We start from the raw sequence: 21825 nt of genomic DNA, 5'->3' as shown, positions 1-21825 counted from the left end.
TTCCCCTTGGCTCAAGGCATCCTTCAGTGATCAGTGTTTCTGTAACGTGGGAGGTGAGGCAGGATGCACAGACAAGCCGTGTCACACACTTAGACATTTATTAACATGATGACAAACCAAACGGCAAACACGAAGAACGAGAACTGCATTGACTGATTAACACACAACAAATGGTTAAACACAGTAATCACAGTCTTACACAATGAGGCATGTAGAACATGGGGTCAAACACCGACAAAGATTAACAACTAAACAGGACTTTATATATACACGGCAACAAAATAAAACAAGGAACAGGTGTGATACATGGGAGGGGTGTGACCATGCATATGAACACACACACACACACACACACACACACACAGGAAGGAATCTAGGAGGAGATGGCCATGCCATGACAGTCTTGTCTTAGCCTCTGTTGTTCTTATGACCGTCGTCATAAAATTGGCTCTTTTGATTGTCGTTAGTGCACCTTTATGTTCGGTTACATTTTCATTCTTTTTATTAAATTTCTAAGCTTGAGACGTGTGTCTTGCTTTCTTCTTTTTTTACTGCATGTTCTTTGTCTGTGACAATCACATTAATGTTAATTAATCAGACAACTAAGCACTAAGTTACTCTGGACAAGAGCAGCTGCCAAACTCTAAAAAATGTAATGTTATTGGCATTTGTGTTTTATTGTACTGGTATTTTTAAGTGTTATCCTATTTTAACAGTGAAATAAACTTACTGCCCGAATAGGTTTTGGGCATATGGCGGATGCACGTGTTGGCCACAAAGATCACTCTGCAGGTAGTGTGTGTACAGCATATAAGTGCCACCTGATAGGATGTTTGTGAACAGGGCGGCAAGCATTACACTGCAGTCAGAACAGTACTGTCTATTTCAGTGGGACTTCACACAGCTTCTAGCTGTCTGCTACAGAGGTGCACCACTCAGGTGCATGCTACACACAGAAATTCACCATTTGCTCAAACTGTGATATTCTGAACAAGTAAGGAGGTATCTTGCTTTTAAACCTAGCAGAGAATAGGGTGTGAAGCCACATTCTACAAAAAAAACTGATACAAAGACCCAGTTGAAAATATCGTTTCCCAGTACCAGAGGGTCAGTTTGAAATTTTATTCAGGGCAAGTAGGCAGATGATCTGAATGCTGCCACTTGCTGTAATAATGGGTTTGGGTTTTTTTTTTGTGGGGGGGGGGGGGCATGTTGTTTTCAAAGGGTATGAGTAAAGTAATATCACAATATAGAGATGATTATTGCTTTTAAGCCTGAAAGTGGGCTAATTTCAAAGGCACTTAAATAGGTCTCATACATGAACATACGATAATATTAAGTCCACCACTTTTGGTGCTGTATCCCACTGTGTTCTTGGAACTTCTAGCCCATCCTCGTACAGATGTTTATGTATACTTTGCCAGCCACATGATTATATCGTTCCATGTATGCTCTGCCTGATAGCATCTTGCATCCCACTGTTATGTGCTGAATTGTCTCAGGGCATCTGAATCTAGGGTCCCGCCTGGTGTGGTGGATCCCAGTCTCTATTGATCTTATATTCAGAGCTTGTTCCTGTACTACCATGTGTAGTACTATACTGTGCTGTCTTTCAGTTGGTAGGATTTTCTATATCAGCCACTTCAACTATTTGCCAGTGGCACATCCATGATCCTGCTCTTCCTCATTCCCATGCTCCTTACATTCTGCTGAGGTACTCAATAAGCACTTCATCACTCGGGGCCATCTTCCCCAAGATCTTCTTGTTTCATCCTGGATAGTGGCTCTGATGCTCACTAGGCCACCTCCTTGGTTTCCTCTGTGCATTGTGAGGAATTTCCTTGTCTTGATATCAGTGGCTTCTGTCTTTTCCTTCGGCCAGCTTATTACATTGATGTGGTATCTGATGGCTGGTAGAGCTTAGCTGTTGATACCCTGAATCTTGTTCTTCCCATTCAGCTGACTTCTCAGGACTTGCTTCACTCTTTGTAGGTATTTGGCTGTAGCTGCTTTCCTTGTGGCTTCTTCATGATTTCTATTTGCCTGTGGGATTCCAAGGTACCTGTAGCTGCCATCATCTGTTCCCATCTGCAAGCAGGTACAGCAGTTAGATCAGACATTTATTTGAATTAATTTTATTATGTGAATTTTGTTTGCATAATTAGACAGGACTGATGGATTCCCAATACAATTAGAATTTGTCAAACCATTTGACCAAATTATTTAATCAACCAGAAAATGTAAGTCATACGCCTGTCTGCACATATAATCCAGCCATCTGTTTTTACATAAATTTAAATTTGAATGATCAGTGTAAAAAGAAACTGAGGGCTTTTGCTTTTCACTTATGTATTGTGTTTTAGGTTGTTCTCCACAACTGCAGTAGTATCTTAATTTAATAGTAATCATGTAGGACCTTTAACATAGAAACTAAGGTTTTCCTTATAGTGATAATTAATTTTGACATGCCTTGGTAGGAAATGAACTGATCAGGTCTCATTTTCCTGTCAGGTACTGGCAAGGTTTTTGTTCCTTACAGTCATCGCTGCACTCACACTCACTCTTGCTGAAGATTATGGGGCCATCAAGTGACTCATCAGGTCAGAAAAAAATCACATTGTGCTTTATGTGCTGTTTGCAGTCTCTTGGGTAAACTAATAAACAGTCATAACTATACACCAAATCCAGAGATTAGTGATAAAGTTCTACATCAGAAATTGTTCCATAATTGTACATCTTGTAAACTGTAATTAAAAACAATTGATTAAGAAGAGCAGGTTTGGCTTTGAAAAGGCATTGGCTTTTGAAACTATTATATGCTGCATGTGCACAGCATGAGTTGGCCATGTTGCATTCTGTCTGTTGATGCTGGGGTTGTTGCTCCAGGAAACTATGAGATGCAGGGAGCGCACTGTTGACTCTAGAAGCCTCTTTCTCGTCTTAATATGGAAGGTTATCTGTGAAATCTTCCTTTTCCAGACCATGCTGAGAGGTATTACAGCAGGTACTGATGTTCAGCACACTGTGGTACATCTCTAATGATTGTGCTCGTGTGTTCAGGTTAAAATCTTGTGATATTTTTCTTAGGAAGAGATAAAAGATCTGCCAAAGCTCTGTCTCTGTACATAATCTATAGGCTGCAGGTGGTCGCTTTGGTATTGTCAGCCGTAGCAGATGTTCTACCTGTTCTACTAATTTTTTTTTTTCTTTCTTTGTTTTCAAATCTATGCAGGGCTCAGAAGTTTGTGCCGTGTTTTTCAGCAGAATGACATTTAATGGGTTTTGTTGTATGTTCTCTTCTCTATTTATTCTATCAAACCTTTTTTCTATACATTGCCTATATAGAAACCCTGTAATGCCATCACAAAAATATTTTCGACGGGCCCCATTACCTGTTGGTTTTTGATTTTTTGCTTATTCACATGGGTTAAAAAAAGTAAGTTTTTTACTTGGGTAAAGTACATTTTTTCTTTCATTTGTCACCTTTGGCCCCTCATAGCTTCAATATTGTCATGGTTTCCCTGTCTGATGTCTTTGTTTTATTTCCATTCCTTAGTTTCGTTTTCTCAGCCCCTCATTATTTGCACCTGGGTCTTGTTTAACCCTTATTCGTTCATGTATTTAAACCATCTTGTTTGCTGTGTTTTTGCTGGTTGTTGTAATTCTAGCAGCTGTATGATTTTTAGACTATTTGTTATTCCTAGTTGTTCATGATTCCTAGCCTCCGTGTGTGTGATTCCTTGTTTCTGTGTTATTCCTAGCTACTGTTTGTCATCATGTGTTGTTTCATTCAGTTAATCATGTATTCCTAGACTCTGCGTATTGGTTCACTGACCCTGGATTGTTCAAACGACAACAACTCTGCACATGCGTCCCCCTCTTTACCGCTCAACATTACATCAGTCACACAAAAAAATAAATGCAGAATGCTGAAAGAATTGGTCATTAGCATCACAGGCTGCTAGAATGGGCATGATTTTAACTGATATGTCAATAGTGTCATCTAATAGAAACACAATATACTGTTACTTCATAAGTCAGACATTGTGCTAATAATTTAAAAGATGGGACCAAAACTGCTTGTTTGTTGGAATTCACTGCTTGTTAGACTAACTAAGCGCCTTGTGGTTATTTTTAGTTCTATCTTAACAAAGCCCCTGAACAAATTAGATTTCACAAAAGACTTTTTCATAAAAATCTATATTCTTCTCATTAAGGGGTACATAAGTACTAATGAACACAAATTTTTTACTGACAAGCCATTTTCAAAATTCACACCACATAAATGTAGTGAGCATCTATTGCACAGTATGGTGAAGATATCAGTGAGGTACAGAATTTCAAATCTTATCCTTCCAATTTTTGCCTCCTCTTAAAAAATTTGCTGGCCATTTTTAATAGCCTGTTTCCTGCAGGACTGCATTTGTCACTACAAAACTATTTTCCATGCTCAATCTGTTTCCTAAAGGATGGCTATCAATGGATACAAGAGGCTCCTGGTGCAGGAGGATATGTGGGAGCTGAATCAGAAAGAGACCACCATCTACATCTGCCAGGAATTCAAGGAGATCATAAACTATGAGCTGAAGGAACCTTGTAGAAGACTGGATAAATTACAGAATGAGACGAAGAAATCCAGGATGGAGCATTATCCTGACCAGAGTGGCATGACAAAGGGAATCAGTCAGGATATCCTCCTCACGATGAGGGAACAGCCTCACACAGTTTAATGAATAACAATAGTGAAAGGAAGAGCTGTCTTGTGTTTTTCCTTGAAACTCAAAGTCCTCGCTCATTTCTTATAAAATTATGTATAGGTCATAAAAATTCCTGTTCCAAGGCTTCCATTTCATCAATTAATTTCACATAAAGTGTATGTCTAGGCAAAATATATCATATTATCTGTAAAATGTATAAATGGTTCTACTAAAACAAGGTGGAATCCATCATAAATACTGCAACAGAAACTGGTAATTGTTTTCAATATAAACAGGTTTTAGTAGAAATATGCAGAGGCTAACCTTATGAAGGCCACTCCATCTATTTCACAGCCTGAACATTTGGATTGCTTTCTGGTAGTATGATCGTCTTTGTTCTTGCTACCTTCCCTCCACTTGTAACCATCTTATAACACTTATCCAGTCCGAATGACACTCTGATGTCACTGCTATATTTTCTGGTGAGATAGATCAGTGAGTCAATGTCTCGTTCATTTCTAGCATACAGATTGATGTCACCCATGTAAATAAAATGGACAACGGTTGCTCCATACCGTAGCCATTATCCGTAGCCACTCAGTGAAGATTTTATGGAGGGGGTTCAGGCCTATGCAGAACAGCAGCGGGGACAGGGTATCTCCGTGGTAATTCCACATTTAATGGTGACTCGTGCTGTTAGTCCGAAGTTGGCCTCTAGGGTTGTCTTCCACAGCCTCAATGAGTTCTTGATGAAGGCTCTTAGTCTTAGAGTACATTGATGTTATATAGTCTCAAGCATTCCAGGATCCATGTGTGGGGCTTTCTTGTAGTCAATCCAGGCAGTGTACAGGTTAGTATAATTATCCACCAGTAGCTGGTGCTTGGTTCATCTAGTGTTCTTGCCAATACCTTTCTGGGCCCCACTCATGTACTGAGCCATATGCCTATTCGTCTTAGCTACAATGATGCCTGATGGAAGCTTTCATGTTGTGCAGTGTCAGGTTATCAGCCAGTAGTTGGATGAAACTGGAATGTCTCTGGAATGTTCTTCAGGATCAGGACTGTCTGGCCTTTAGAAAAATATTCAGCGTGGGTTCCATCCGTTAGCAGCTAATTCATTTGTGCATCCATGATGGCATGGACCATATCAGGGCCTTTGTATTGTTTATTTATTTTTAAATGAGATTTATTCATTTTTAAAAGATAATGGAAGTTATGCCATTAGTCACTAGAGTTAAAAGGTTTGCAATAATGCTCTCTTTTAAAATGAAAAGAGCATTACTCACTTTTACATTATTCACCTTTGCAAGGTGTTATGATTTTCATTTTCTATGAAAGTGAAGTGAAAGTAGTGGAGTCAAAATTAACTTTGGGTTGGTGGATCCATGCTGTTAGTAATTATGACAGATTTTTTTTTTCTTATACTATTCCACTTGTACCAAGGGTTGTAAGATATAACATCCCTTGATGGAGCATTTCAGTACATGAAGCTGCAACAAAAAACAAACCTTTTTCTAGAACACTGAACATCTAGATGAAGACTTTAAATAAGCACACAGCCAGAAATCTTTCTGCATCACATGCTTTTTAGACCCAATTAAAGAGATGTGTGAATGTGTTTCAGAATGCCTCTTTCCTGGATTGCCCAGGTTTGGACTTGCCATTGTGTGTGGAGAAAACAGTGCTGGTCTGGGTCCGACTGGGTTTTTTGTGGCTCTGCTCACCCTGGCCAGGTAGAAGCCTCCCAAAACCTCTCTCTCCAAGCTTCCCATCTGCAAGCAGGTACAGCAGTTAGATCAGACATTTATTTGAATTAATTTTATTATGTGAATTTTGTTTGCATAATTAGACAGGACTGATGGATTCCCAATACAATTAGAATTTGTCAAACCATTTGACCAAATTATTTAATCAACCAGAAAATGTAAGTCATACGCCTGTCTGCACATATAATCCAGCCATCTGTTTTTACATAAATTTAAATTTGAATGATCAGTGTAAAAAGAAACTGAGGGCTTTTGCTTTTCACTTATGTATTGTGTTTTAGGTTGTTCTCCACAACTGCAGTAGTATCTTAATTTAATAGTAATCATGTAGGACCTTTAACATAGAAACTAAGGTTTTCCTTATAGTGATAATTAATTTTGACATGCCTTGGTAGGAAATGAACTGATCAGGTCTCATTTTCCTGTCAGGTACTGGCAAGGTTTTTGTTCCTTACAGTCATCGCTGCACTCACACTCACTCTTGCTGAAGATTATGGGGCCATCAAGTGACTCATCAGGTCAGAAAAAAATCACATTGTGCTTTATGTGCTGTTTGCAGTCTCTTGGGTAAACTAATAAACAGTCATAACTATACACCAAATCCAGAGATTAGTGATAAAGTTCTACATCAGAAATTGTTCCATAATTGTACATCTTGTAAACTGTAATTAAAAACAATTGATTAAGAAGAGCAGGTTTGGCTTTGAAAAGGCATTGGCTTTTGAAACTATTATATGCTGCATGTGCACAGCATGAGTTGGCCATGTTGCATTCTGTCTGTTGATGCTGGGGTTGTTGCTCCAGGAAACTATGAGATGCAGGGAGCGCACTGTTGACTCTAGAAGCCTCTTTCTCGTCTTAATATGGAAGGTTATCTGTGAAATCTTCCTTTTCCAGACCATGCTGAGAGGTATTACAGCAGGTACTGATGTTCAGCACACTGTGGTACATCTCTAATGATTGTGCTCGTGTGTTCAGGTTAAAATCTTGTGATATTTTTCTTAGGAAGAGATAAAAGATCTGCCAAAGCTCTGTCTCTGTACATAATCTATAGGCTGCAGGTGGTCGCTTTGGTATTGTCAGCCGTAGCAGATGTTCTACCTGTTCTACTAATTTTTTTTTTTCTTTCTTTGTTTTCAAATCTATGCAGGGCTCAGAAGTTTGTGCCGTGTTTTTCAGCAGAATGACATTTAATGGGTTTTGTTGTATGTTCTCTTCTCTATTTATTCTATCAAACCTTTTTTCTATACATTGCCTATATAGAAACCCTGTAATGCCATCACAAAAATATTTTCGACGGGCCCCATTACCTGTTGGTTTTTGATTTTTTGCTTATTCACATGGGTTAAAAAAAGTAAGTTTTTTACTTGGGTAAAGTACATTTTTTCTTTCATTTGTCACCTTTGGCCCCTCATAGCTTCAATATTGTCATGGTTTCCCTGTCTGATGTCTTTGTTTTATTTCCATTCCTTAGTTTCGTTTTCTCAGCCCCTCATTATTTGCACCTGGGTCTTGTTTAACCCTTATTCGTTCATGTATTTAAACCATCTTGTTTGCTGTGTTTTTGCTGGTTGTTGTAATTCTAGCAGCTGTATGATTTTTAGACTATTTGTTATTCCTAGTTGTTCATGATTCCTAGCCTCCGTGTGTGTGATTCCTTGTTTCTGTGTTATTCCTAGCTACTGTTTGTCATCATGTGTTGTTTCATTCAGTTAATCATGTATTCCTAGACTCTGCGTATTGGTTCACTGACCCTGGATTGTTCAAACGACAACAACTCTGCACATGCGTCCCCCTCTTTACCGCTCAACATTACATCAGTCACACAAAAAAATAAATGCAGAATGCTGAAAGAATTGGTCATTAGCATCACAGGCTGCTAGAATGGGCATGATTTTAACTGATATGTCAATAGTGTCATCTAATAGAAACACAATATACTGTTACTTCATAAGTCAGACATTGTGCTAATAATTTAAAAGATGGGACCAAAACTGCTTGTTTGTTGGAATTCACTGCTTGTTAGACTAACTAAGCGCCTTGTGGTTATTTTTAGTTCTATCTTAACAAAGCCCCTGAACAAATTAGATTTCACAAAAGACTTTTTCATAAAAATCTATATTCTTCTCATTAAGGGGTACATAAGTACTAATGAACACAAATTTTTTACTGACAAGCCATTTTCAAAATTCACACCACATAAATGTAGTGAGCATCTATTGCACAGTATGGTGAAGATATCAGTGAGGTACAGAATTTCAAATCTTATCCTTCCAATTTTTGCCTCCTCTTAAAAAATTTGCTGGCCATTTTTAATAGCCTGTTTCCTGCAGGACTGCATTTGTCACTACAAAACTATTTTCCATGCTCAATCTGTTTCCTAAAGGATGGCTATCAATGGATACAAGAGGCTCCTGGTGCAGGAGGATATGTGGGAGCTGAATCAGAAAGAGACCACCATCTACATCTGCCAGGAATTCAAGGAGATCATAAACTATGAGCTGAAGGAACCTTGTAGAAGACTGGATAAATTACAGAATGAGACGAAGAAATCCAGGATGGAGCATTATCCTGACCAGAGTGGCATGACAAAGGGAATCAGTCAGGATATCCTCCTCACGATGAGGGAACAGCCTCACACAGTTTAATGAATAACAATAGTGAAAGGAAGAGCTGTCTTGTGTTTTTCCTTGAAACTCAAAGTCCTCGCTCATTTCTTATAAAATTATGTATAGGTCATAAAAATTCCTGTTCCAAGGCTTCCATTTCATCAATTAATTTCACATAAAGTGTATGTCTAGGCAAAATATATCATATTATCTGTAAAATGTATAAATGGTTCTACTAAAACAAGGTGGAATCCATCATAAATACTGCAACAGAAACTGGTAATTGTTTTCAATATAAACAGGTTTTAGTAGAAATATGCAGAGGCTAACCTTATGAAGGCCACTCCATCTATTTCACAGCCTGAACATTTGGATTGCTTTCTGGTAGTATGATCGTCTTTGTTCTTGCTACCTTCCCTCCACTTGTAACCATCTTATAACACTTATCCAGTCCGAATGACACTCTGATGTCACTGCTATATTTTCTGGTGAGATAGATCAGTGAGTCAATGTCTCGTTCATTTCTAGCATACAGATTGATGTCACCCATGTAAATAAAATGGACAACGGTTGCTCCATACCGTAGCCATTATCCGTAGCCACTCAGTGAAGATTTTATGGAGGGGGTTCAGGCCTATGCAGAACAGCAGCGGGGACAGGGTATCTCCGTGGTAATTCCACATTTAATGGTGACTCGTGCTGTTAGTCCGAAGTTGGCCTCTAGGGTTGTCTTCCACAGCCTCAATGAGTTCTTGATGAAGGCTCTTAGTCTTAGAGTACATTGATGTTATATAGTCTCAAGCATTCCAGGATCCATGTGTGGGGCTTTCTTGTAGTCAATCCAGGCAGTGTACAGGTTAGTATAATTATCCACCAGTAGCTGGTGCTTGGTTCATCTAGTGTTCTTGCCAATACCTTTCTGGGCCCCACTCATGTACTGAGCCATATGCCTATTCGTCTTAGCTACAATGATGCCTGATGGAAGCTTTCATGTTGTGCAGTGTCAGGTTATCAGCCAGTAGTTGGATGAAACTGGAATGTCTCTGGAATGTTCTTCAGGATCAGGACTGTCTGGCCTTTAGAAAAATATTCAGCGTGGGTTCCATCCGTTAGCAGCTAATTCATTTGTGCATCCATGATGGCATGGACCATATCAGGGCCTTTGTATTGTTTATTTATTTTTAAATGAGATTTATTCATTTTTAAAAGATAATGGAAGTTATGCCATTAGTCACTAGAGTTAAAAGGTTTGCAATAATGCTCTCTTTTAAAATGAAAAGAGCATTACTCACTTTTACATTATTCACCTTTGCAAGGTGTTATGATTTTCATTTTCTATGAAAGTGAAGTGAAAGTAGTGGAGTCAAAATTAACTTTGGGTTGGTGGATCCATGCTGTTAGTAATTATGACAGATTTTTTTTTTCTTATACTATTCCACTTGTACCAAGGGTTGTAAGATATAACATCCCTTGATGGAGCATTTCAGTACATGAAGCTGCAACAAAAAACAAACCTTTTTCTAGAACACTGAACATCTAGATGAAGACTTTAAATAAGCACACAGCCAGAAATCTTTCTGCATCACATGCTTTTTAGACCCAATTAAAGAGATGTGTGAATGTGTTTCAGAATGCCTCTTTCCTGGATTGCCCAGGTTTGGACTTGCCATTGTGTGTGGAGAAAACAGTGCTGGTCTGGGTCCGACTGGGTTTTTTGTGGCTCTGCTCACCCTGGCCAGGTAGAAGCCTCCCAAAACCTCTCTCTCCAAGCTTCCCATCTGCAAGCAGGTACAGCAGTTAGATCAGACATTTATTTGAATTAATTTTATTATGTGAATTTTGTTTGCATAATTAGACAGGACTGATGGATTCCCAATACAATTAGAATTTGTCAAACCATTTGACCAAATTATTTAATCAACCAGAAAATGTAAGTCATACGCCTGTCTGCACATATAATCCAGCCATCTGTTTTTACATAAATTTAAATTTGAATGATCAGTGTAAAAAGAAACTGAGGGCTTTTGCTTTTCACTTATGTATTGTGTTTTAGGTTGTTCTCCACAACTGCAGTAGTATCTTAATTTAATAGTAATCATGTAGGACCTTTAACATAGAAACTAAGGTTTTCCTTATAGTGATAATTAATTTTGACATGCCTTGGTAGGAAATGAACTGATCAGGTCTCATTTTCCTGTCAGGTACTGGCAAGGTTTTTGTTCCTTACAGTCATCGCTGCACTCACACTCACTCTTGCTGAAGATTATGGGGCCATCAAGTGACTCATCAGGTCAGAAAAAAATCACATTGTGCTTTATGTGCTGTTTGCAGTCTCTTGGGTAAACTAATAAACAGTCATAACTATACACCAAATCCAGAGATTAGTGATAAAGTTCTACATCAGAAATTGTTCCATAATTGTACATCTTGTAAACTGTAATTAAAAACAATTGATTAAGAAGAGCAGGTTTGGCTTTGAAAAGGCATTGGCTTTTGAAACTATTATATGCTGCATGTGCACAGCATGAGTTGGCCATGTTGCATTCTGTCTGTTGATGCTGGGGTTGTTGCTCCAGGAAACTATGAGATGCAGGGAGCGCACTGTTGACTCTAGAAGCCTCTTTCTCGTCTTAATATGGAAGGTTATCTGTGAAATCTTCCTTTTCCAGACCATGCTGAGAGGTATTACAGCAGGTACTGATGTTCAGCACACTGTGGTACATCTCTAATGATTGTGCTCGTGTGTTCAGGTTAAAATCTTGTGATATTTTTCTTAGGAAGAGATAAAAGATCTGCCAAAGCTCTGTCTCTGTACATAATCTATAGGCTGCAGGTGGTCGCTTTGGTATTGTCAGCCGTAGCAGATGTTCTACCTGTTCTACTAATTTTTTTTTTTCTTTCTTTGTTTTCAAATCTATGCAGGGCTCAGAAGTTTGTGCCGTGTTTTTCAGCAGAATGACATTTAATGGGTTTTGTTGTATGTTCTCTTCTCTATTTATTCTATCAAACCTTTTTTCTATACATTGCCTATATAGAAACCCTGTAATGCCATCACAAAAATATTTTCGACGGGCCCCATTACCTGTTGGTTTTTGATTTTTTGCTTATTCACATGGGTTAAAAAAAGTAAGTTTTTTACTTGGGTAAAGTACATTTTTTCTTTCATTTGTCACCTTTGGCCCCTCATAGCTTCAATATTGTCATGGTTTCCCTGTCTGATGTCTTTGTTTTATTTCCATTCCTTAGTTTCGTTTTCTCAGCCCCTCATTATTTGCACCTGGGTCTTGTTTAACCCTTATTCGTTCATGTATTTAAACCATCTTGTTTGCTGTGTTTTTGCTGGTTGTTGTAATTCTAGCAGCTGTATGATTTTTAGACTATTTGTTATTCCTAGTTGTTCATGATTCCTAGCCTCCGTGTGTGTGATTCCTTGTTTCTGTGTTATTCCTAGCTACTGTTTGTCATCATGTGTTGTTTCATTCAGTTAATCATGTATTCCTAGACTCTGCGTATTGGTTCACTGACCCTGGATTGTTCAAACGACAACAACTCTGCACATGCGTCCCCCTCTTTACCGCTCAACATTACATCAGTCACACAAAAAAATAAATGCAGAATGCTGAAAGAATTGGTCATTAGCATCACAGGCTGCTAGAATGGGCATGATTTTAACTGATATGTCAATAGTGTCATCTAATAGAAACACAATATACTGTTACTTCATAAGTCAGACATTGTGCTAATAATTTAAAAGATGGGACCAAAACTGCTTGTTTGTTGGAATTCACTGCTTGTTAGACTAACTAAGCGCCTTGTGGTTATTTTTAGTTCTATCTTAACAAAGCCCCTGAACAAATTAGATTTCACAAAAGACTTTTTCATAAAAATCTATATTCTTCTCATTAAGGGGTACATAAGTACTAATGAACACAAATTTTTTACTGACAAGCCATTTTCAAAATTCACACCACATAAATGTAGTGAGCATCTATTGCACAGTATGGTGAAGATATCAGTGAGGTACAGAATTTCAAATCTTATCCTTCCAATTTTTGCCTCCTCTTAAAAAATTTGCTGGCCATTTTTAATAGCCTGTTTCCTGCAGGACTGCATTTGTCACTACAAAACTATTTTCCATGCTCAATCTGTTTCCTAAAGGATGGCTATCAATGGATACAAGAGGCTCCTGGTGCAGGAGGATATGTGGGAGCTGAATCAGAAAGAGACCACCATCTACATCTGCCAGGAATTCAAGGAGATCATAAACTATGAGCTGAAGGAACCTTGTAGAAGACTGGATAAATTACAGAATGAGACGAAGAAATCCAGGATGGAGCATTATCCTGACCAGAGTGGCATGACAAAGGGAATCAGTCAGGATATCCTCCTCACGATGAGGGAACAGCCTCACACAGTTTAATGAATAACAATAGTGAAAGGAAGAGCTGTCTTGTGTTTTTCCTTGAAACTCAAAGTCCTCGCTCATTTCTTATAAAATTATGTATAGGTCATAAAAATTCCTGTTCCAAGGCTTCCATTTCATCAATTAATTTCACATAAAGTGTATGTCTAGGCAAAATATATCATATTATCTGTAAAATGTATAAATGGTTCTACTAAAACAAGGTGGAATCCATCATAAATACTGCAACAGAAACTGGTAATTGTTTTCAATATAAACAGGTTTTAGTAGAAATATGCAGAGGCTAACCTTATGAAGGCCACTCCATCTATTTCACAGCCTGAACATTTGGATTGCTTTCTGGTAGTATGATCGTCTTTGTTCTTGCTACCTTCCCTCCACTTGTAACCATCTTATAACACTTATCCAGTCCGAATGACACTCTGATGTCACTGCTATATTTTCTGGTGAGATAGATCAGTGAGTCAATGTCTCGTTCATTTCTAGCATACAGATTGATGTCACCCATGTAAATAAAATGGACAACGGTTGCTCCATACCGTAGCCATTATCCGTAGCCACTCAGTGAAGATTTTATGGAGGGGGTTCAGGCCTATGCAGAACAGCAGCGGGGACAGGGTATCTCCGTGGTAATTCCACATTTAATGGTGACTCGTGCTGTTAGTCCGAAGTTGGCCTCTAGGGTTGTCTTCCACAGCCTCAATGAGTTCTTGATGAAGGCTCTTAGTCTTAGAGTACATTGATGTTATATAGTCTCAAGCATTCCAGGATCCATGTGTGGGGCTTTCTTGTAGTCAATCCAGGCAGTGTACAGGTTAGTATAATTATCCACCAGTAGCTGGTGCTTGGTTCATCTAGTGTTCTTGCCAATACCTTTCTGGGCCCCACTCATGTACTGAGCCATATGCCTATTCGTCTTAGCTACAATGATGCCTGATGGAAGCTTTCATGTTGTGCAGTGTCAGGTTATCAGCCAGTAGTTGGATGAAACTGGAATGTCTCTGGAATGTTCTTCAGGATCAGGACTGTCTGGCCTTTAGAAAAATATTCAGCGTGGGTTCCATCCGTTAGCAGCTAATTCATTTGTGCATCCATGATGGCATGGACCATATCAGGGCCTTTGTATTGTTTATTTATTTTTAAATGAGATTTATTCATTTTTAAAAGATAATGGAAGTTATGCCATTAGTCACTAGAGTTAAAAGGTTTGCAATAATGCTCTCTTTTAAAATGAAAAGAGCATTACTCACTTTTACATTATTCACCTTTGCAAGGTGTTATGATTTTCATTTTCTATGAAAGTGAAGTGAAAGTAGTGGAGTCAAAATTAACTTTGGGTTGGTGGATCCATGCTGTTAGTAATTATGACAGATTTTTTTTTTCTTATACTATTCCACTTGTACCAAGGGTTGTAAGATATAACATCCCTTGATGGAGCATTTCAGTACATGAAGCTGCAACAAAAAACAAACCTTTTTCTAGAACACTGAACATCTAGATGAAGACTTTAAATAAGCACACAGCCAGAAATCTTTCTGCATCACATGCTTTTTAGACCCAATTAAAGAGATGTGTGAATGTGTTTCAGAATGCCTCTTTCCTGGATTGCCCAGGTTTGGACTTGCCATTGTGTGTGGAGAAAACAGTGCTGGTCTGGGTCCGACTGGGTTTTTTGTGGCTCTGCTCACCCTGGCCAGGTAGAAGCCTCCCAAAACCTCTCTCTCCAAGCTTCCCATCTGCAAGCAGGTACAGCAGTTAGATCAGACATTTATTTGAATTAATTTTATTATGTGAATTTTGTTTGCATAATTAGACAGGACTGATGGATTCCCAATACAATTAGAATTTGTCAAACCATTTGACCAAATTATTTAATCAACCAGAAAATGTAAGTCATACGCCTGTCTGCACATATAATCCAGCCATCTGTTTTTACATAAATTTAAATTTGAATGATCAGTGTAAAAAGAAACTGAGGGCTTTTGCTTTTCACTTATGTATTGTGTTTTAGGTTGTTCTCCACAACTGCAGTAGTATCTTAATTTAATAGTAATCATGTAGGACCTTTAACATAGAAACTAAGGTTTTCCTTATAGTGATAATTAATTTTGACATGCCTTGGTAGGAAATGAACTGATCAGGTCTCATTTTCCTGTCAGGTACTGGCAAGGTTTTTGTTCCTTACAGTCATCGCTGCACTCACACTCACTCTTGCTGAAGATTATGGGGCCATCAAGTGACTCATCAGGTCAGAAAAAAATCACATTGTGCTTTATGTGCTGTTTGCAGTCTCTTGGGTAAACTAATAAACAGTCATAACTATACACCAAATCCAGAGATTAGTGATAAAGTTCTACATCAGAAATTGTTCCATAATTGTACATCTTGTAAACTGTAATTAAAAACAATTGATTAAGAAGAGCAGGTTTGGCTTTGAAAAGGCATTGGCTTTTGAAACTATTATATGCTGCATGTGCACAGCATGAGTTGGCCATGTTGCATTCTGTCTGTTGATGCTGGGGTTGTTGCTCCAGGAAACTATGAGATGCAGGGAGCGCACTGTTGACTCTAGAAGCCTCTTTCTCGTCTTAATATGGAAGGTTATCTGTGAAATCTTCCTTTTCCAGACCATGCTGAGAGGTATTACAGCAGGTACTGATGTTCAGCACACTGTGGTACATCTCTAATGATTGTGCTCGTGTGTTCAGGTTAAAATCTTGTGATATTTTTCTTAGGAAGAGATAAAAGATCTGCCAAAGCTCTGTCTCTGTACATAATCTATAGGCTGCAGGTGGTCGCTTTGGTATTGTCAGCCGTAGCAGATGTTCTACCTGTTCTACTAATTTTTTTTTTTCTTTCTTTGTTTTCAAATCTATGCAGGGCTCAGAAGTTTGTGCCGTGTTTTTCAGCAGAATGACATTTAATGGGTTTTGTTGTATGTTCTCTTCTCTATTTATTCTATCAAACCTTTTTTCTATACATTGCCTATATAGAAACCCTGTAATGCCATCACAAAAATATTTTCGACGGGCCCCATTACCTGTTGGTTTTTGATTTTTTGCTTATTCACATGGGTTAAAAAAAGTAAGTTTTTTACTTGGGTAAAGTACATTTTTTCTTTCATTTGTCACCTTTGGCCCCTCATAGCTTCAATATTGTCATGGTTTCCCTGTCTGATGTCTTTGTTTTATTTCCATTCCTTAGTTTCGTTTTCTCAGCCCCTCATTATTTGCACCTGGGTCTTGTTTAACCCTTATTCGTTCATGTATTTAAACCATCTTGTTTGCTGTGTTTTTGCTGGTTGTTGTAATTCTAGCAGCTGTATGATTTTTAGACTATTTGTTATTCCTAGTTGTTCATGATTCCTAGCCTCCGTGTGTGTGATTCCTTGTTTCTGTGTTATTCCTAGCTACTGTTTGTCATCATGTGTTGTTTCATTCAGTTAATCATGTATTCCTAGACTCTGCGTATTGGTTCACTGACCCTGGATTGTTCAAACGACAACAACTCTGCACATGCGTCCCCCTCTTTACCGCTCAACATTACATCAGTCACACAAAAAAATAAATGCAGAATGCTGAAAGAATTGGTCATTAGCATCACAGGCTGCTAGAATGGGCATGATTTTAACTGATATGTCAATAGTGTCATCTAATAGAAACACAATATACTGTTACTTCATAAGTCAGACATTGTGCTAATAATTTAAAAGATGGGACCAAAACTGCTTGTTTGTTGGAATTCACTGCTTGTTAGACTAACTAAGCGCCTTGTGGTTATTTTTAGTTCTATCTTAACAAAGCCCCTGAACAAATTAGATTTCACAAAAGACTTTTTCATAAAAATCTATATTCTTCTCATTAAGGGGTACATAAGTACTAATGAACACAAATTTTTTACTGACAAGCCATTTTCAAAATTCACACCACATAAATGTAGTGAGCATCTATTGCACAGTATGGTGAAGATATCAGTGAGGTACAGAATTTCAAATCTTATCCTTCCAATTTTTGCCTCCTCTTAAAAAATTTGCTGGCCATTTTTAATAGCCTGTTTCCTGCAGGACTGCATTTGTCACTACAAAACTATTTTCCATGCTCAATCTGTTTCCTAAAGGATGGCTATCAATGGATACAAGAGGCTCCTGGTGCAGGAGGATATGTGGGAGCTGAATCAGAAAGAGACCACCATCTACATCTGCCAGGAATTCAAGGAGATCATAAACTATGAGCTGAAGGAACCTTGTAGAAGACTGGATAAATTACAGAATGAGACGAAGAAATCCAGGATGGAGCATTATCCTGACCAGAGTGGCATGACAAAGGGAATCAGTCAGGATATCCTCCTCACGATGAGGGAACAGCCTCACACAGTTTAATGAATAACAATAGTGAAAGGAAGAGCTGTCTTGTGTTTTTCCTTGAAACTCAAAGTCCTCGCTCATTTCTTATAAAATTATGTATAGGTCATAAAAATTCCTGTTCCAAGGCTTCCATTTCATCAATTAATTTCACATAAAGTGTATGTCTAGGCAAAATATATCATATTATCTGTAAAATGTATAAATGGTTCTACTAAAACAAGGTGGAATCCATCATAAATACTGCAACAGAAACTGGTAATTGTTTTCAATATAAACAGGTTTTAGTAGAAATATGCAGAGGCTAACCTTATGAAGGCCACTCCATCTATTTCACAGCTTGAACATTTGGATTGTGATAGATTCATTAAACACCCTCAGAACCACCTACTCTGTGAGCTGGTGTGATGCTGCTTTATTTGAATTGTTTGGGGGCTTGACTTGAGAGATTTTCCACTTTCTCAGATGAACTACCCTCTGCTTTGAACAATTAGGAGGAGACAGGAGAAAAAAAGAAGAATGACTAATTATCCCAAGTCCTGTCTAGTACTTAGTCCACCATTTTCAAACTTCTACAAGAACTTCTTTGCATTGTGAGCCCATAGCTCCTCAAATGAATGTTTTACTAAATTCTAAACCTCAAAAGGCCACTCAACTCCAGATACAGTTCCATATAGTCATTTCTCCTTAGATTTTGTTCATATCTGAAGTTCCACCAAGTTCCCCTTGACATGTTTGGTCTGTCCCAGGTTCATGATATCCTTCACTCAAGACAAACTCATTTATGAGTGGGATGTGTACTTATATGCAGTACTGCTCCTAATTGTGGCAATTCTACCAGCGTTGTGTAAGGTGGGCTCGAACCCAGGTGATGACCCCAACAGCCTACTGGGTGAGCAACCATGCTCTAACAATGGTGGGCCCATGTGCAGAACAGTTAGATCTTGGCTCAGGTAAAACAAAAGGAAAAAAACTAAACACCACATGGAAGAAGGGAGAACAAAGGATACTATGGGAAGAAATGGCAACCCCGATGCCCTGGAGAAAACCAAACTAAAACTTCCTTAACAAAACCAGAAAACAGGGAGGAACTTGAATGGCTAAGGGAAGCCTCAGGAGAGAGACAGACTTGAGAGGGGATGTGTAAAAACACAAACACCCTCACAGATAAGAAGTGAGGTGTAGCACAAGGGCTCACAGACCACAATACCAGAAGTTACTAGCTAGGGGCTTTGCTCATAACTTTGGCAAAAACCCAGCACTGAATAATTGCGTCACTGCGCTTATATAAGGTCTAGCCCAGCTGTTGGGTGTTAAGCCTGATTAGTGGCGTGGCTGATTCGAGGCCTCCCTCTGGTGGCTGGAGTGGGCCTCGACCTGGCATGACTTTTTAACATGTAAAACAATAACTTTAAGATGTACAATCAATAGAAAATTTTCCTCAACCTGACTTCTTAGTGTTAGATGGTCCTACATGACATCACCAGTTACTCACTTTAAATTTGGCTTCCAGCAGTTCAAAGTAAAATTCACTATCAAATTAACAGGTTTAAATTTTGATTTACTCAAAACTCACTCAACCAACAAAAGTTTTTAGATAATTTACAAGTAAGGTGCTCTGTCACATTTATATTTACATTTAAGTCATTTAGCAAATGCAACTTTTAAATAAGTCAGGGCAACTTTTAAATAAGTGATTAAGTTGTTTACTTATTTTTTCTAGCTAAGGATACTAGGTTAGAGTCCAAAGTTCTCTTAATTGAGAAGCTGCCAGAAATAATTGTCAGTGCTGAAACTTAGATTGAGAGACAACACAATATAATGCTTAAAGAATACAAGAAAATTTGAGTGTTATTACTAAACAAGAAAGGTCAGGTGTAAATATAAAATCTTCTTACAAGTACTTGAATAGGTTAAATATAAATGCTTTTGAAAGAGATGAGTTGAAGTCTTTGAAGACTGTGAGGGACTCTTTCTCAGACAATAGAAGTTAATTTTATCAAATGGGTGTTTGGATACAGAAGAGTCTTGATACTTGGCTTCATGAACCTTGAATGGTGTACTGTCTCCTTTCAGGTTTTGTTCATATCCATCAATCCTATGAAATAATCCACTGTAGGATAGATATATAGGATAGGGAATCTGAGGTCAGGCGATGCTCAGCTCTACAATGGCTCAAAATACATCAACCTTCTATGGTTGTTCCCATTGCAAATCACCCTGTTCATAGTTTTCCTGTGTGTTGAATTAGGTCCCACTGTCCTGGCCATCTTGCTGATCATGGACTGTTGGTAACCAAGTCTAAAGTCCTCCAGGTGCTTCACTCTTGTGAATTCTCAATGCAATTTTATAATCCTGTCTAATAACCATGTCTAACCACCTTAATATGTACTACATTTATGTTTTCATTTTCCTTTCTGTTTAGCATCTGTCTGCAAAATTACAGTGCAATCCAACTCATTGGACACTGACACATTTTACTGTTTTGGATTTGTACTGTGGCAAACATTATAAATGAAGCAATGACTGAAAGCAAAGAATATCAGTGTGAAGGTCCTTACATCAATACTGGGTGAACCATCTAGGAAGCACTTTTAATTTCATTTCATTTCAGTAGACCATAATTTTCAGTAGGCTCCATTGTTTCTTGGGCAGCTCTGTGTCTTTGCACAAGAGACGAAGGTGTTTAGGCATAATGGTCCCAGCTAAAGGATTCTATCTGATTCTAGCACCTGGACTCTGGAGTTGTTTCTCAACTTGATGAGACATAAGCAATGCCTATGTTTGTAATGCATGCTATTGTAATACTACAAAATTAAAATAATCAAAGATTGTAAAGAAGCAATATGGTAAATGGGCTTGAGCCATAGACCAAAACAGTAAGCCTCAAGAACAGAAAGGACATGTTTCAAATGAATTAAATGTGCAAAAAATATTTTGTCAAGGTTAGAGTCGATAAGGTGCAGCCATTACCTGAGTGATGACAATAAGAAAGTATAGAGGAAAAAAATAGAGAAAAAAGGGAGCTGTTCATTATCCAGAGCATACCACCTCATTTGAGAAACATGATGACTTGCATGTAGGCGTGTAGAACAAGCTCAACATATTATTAGTGATGGTGTGAGTGTTGAATGAATTCTGACACATTGTCTTACACCAGCAAAATGCCCTGGAATACACCGTTAAACCATTTAAGGAGGTTTTTTTTTTTTTGAGGTAAAAAAAGTGTGATGCCAAATAATCTAGTCGCTGTCATTATTTTACAGACTATACTGAAGGTTTAGTGCTAGACAGACATATACTATAGATGGTGTAATTTTTAGCTTGTTTGTTATTCACCATGGAATGTATTGTTATCCTTCTTCCAGATGAAAAACATAAAGAACAAAGGACAAGCACATTAAAACCATGAATGAAATCTTGAATGGTATGAATGCGAGCCACCTCAAATCTCTTTCCATAAGCAAGTCATGTCAGTCCATTCTAGCCTAAAAATGAACAAATAGACAAATCCCTTTAGTTTGAACAATTCAGCCAAGAGATTTATATTGTTGCATTGGTTACATGCCTTATGTTCTGCCTGTTAGATTACATCAGCACAGAAGATAATATGCAGTCTGGCCATCATCAAGGGCTGCAGTAAATTCATGCAAAGCATTTTACTGATCTGTTATCTGTGAAATGTCAAGCATATTTTTCTGCTGAATGAGCTGCTTTGGAAGTGACTGAGCCATCTGCAGTTCTGCCGGTGTACAAAGTGCCTACATGTATGGGCCCCCTTGCTCTTATTTTTTCAACATCTATTTTCAGCTCTCCTTTTATGCCTCCTCCCCTCCACACTCTGTCCTGTTTGACCTCATTGCAGATTCTGCAACTCTATGCCTTGGGGGGCCATCTTTTGCTCATTGTCAACATTTGATTAGTGCTGCTTATACTGCAATCAGACAGATGTGTTTTTGTATACATGTAC

Source organism: Electrophorus electricus, chromosome 5, assembly GCF_041902795.1.
Source record: "Electrophorus electricus isolate QZ-2024a chromosome 5, ASM4190279v1, whole genome shotgun sequence".
NCBI lineage: Eukaryota > Metazoa > Chordata > Actinopteri > Gymnotiformes > Gymnotidae > Electrophorus > Electrophorus electricus.
This window is presented reverse-complemented; position numbering follows the sequence as displayed.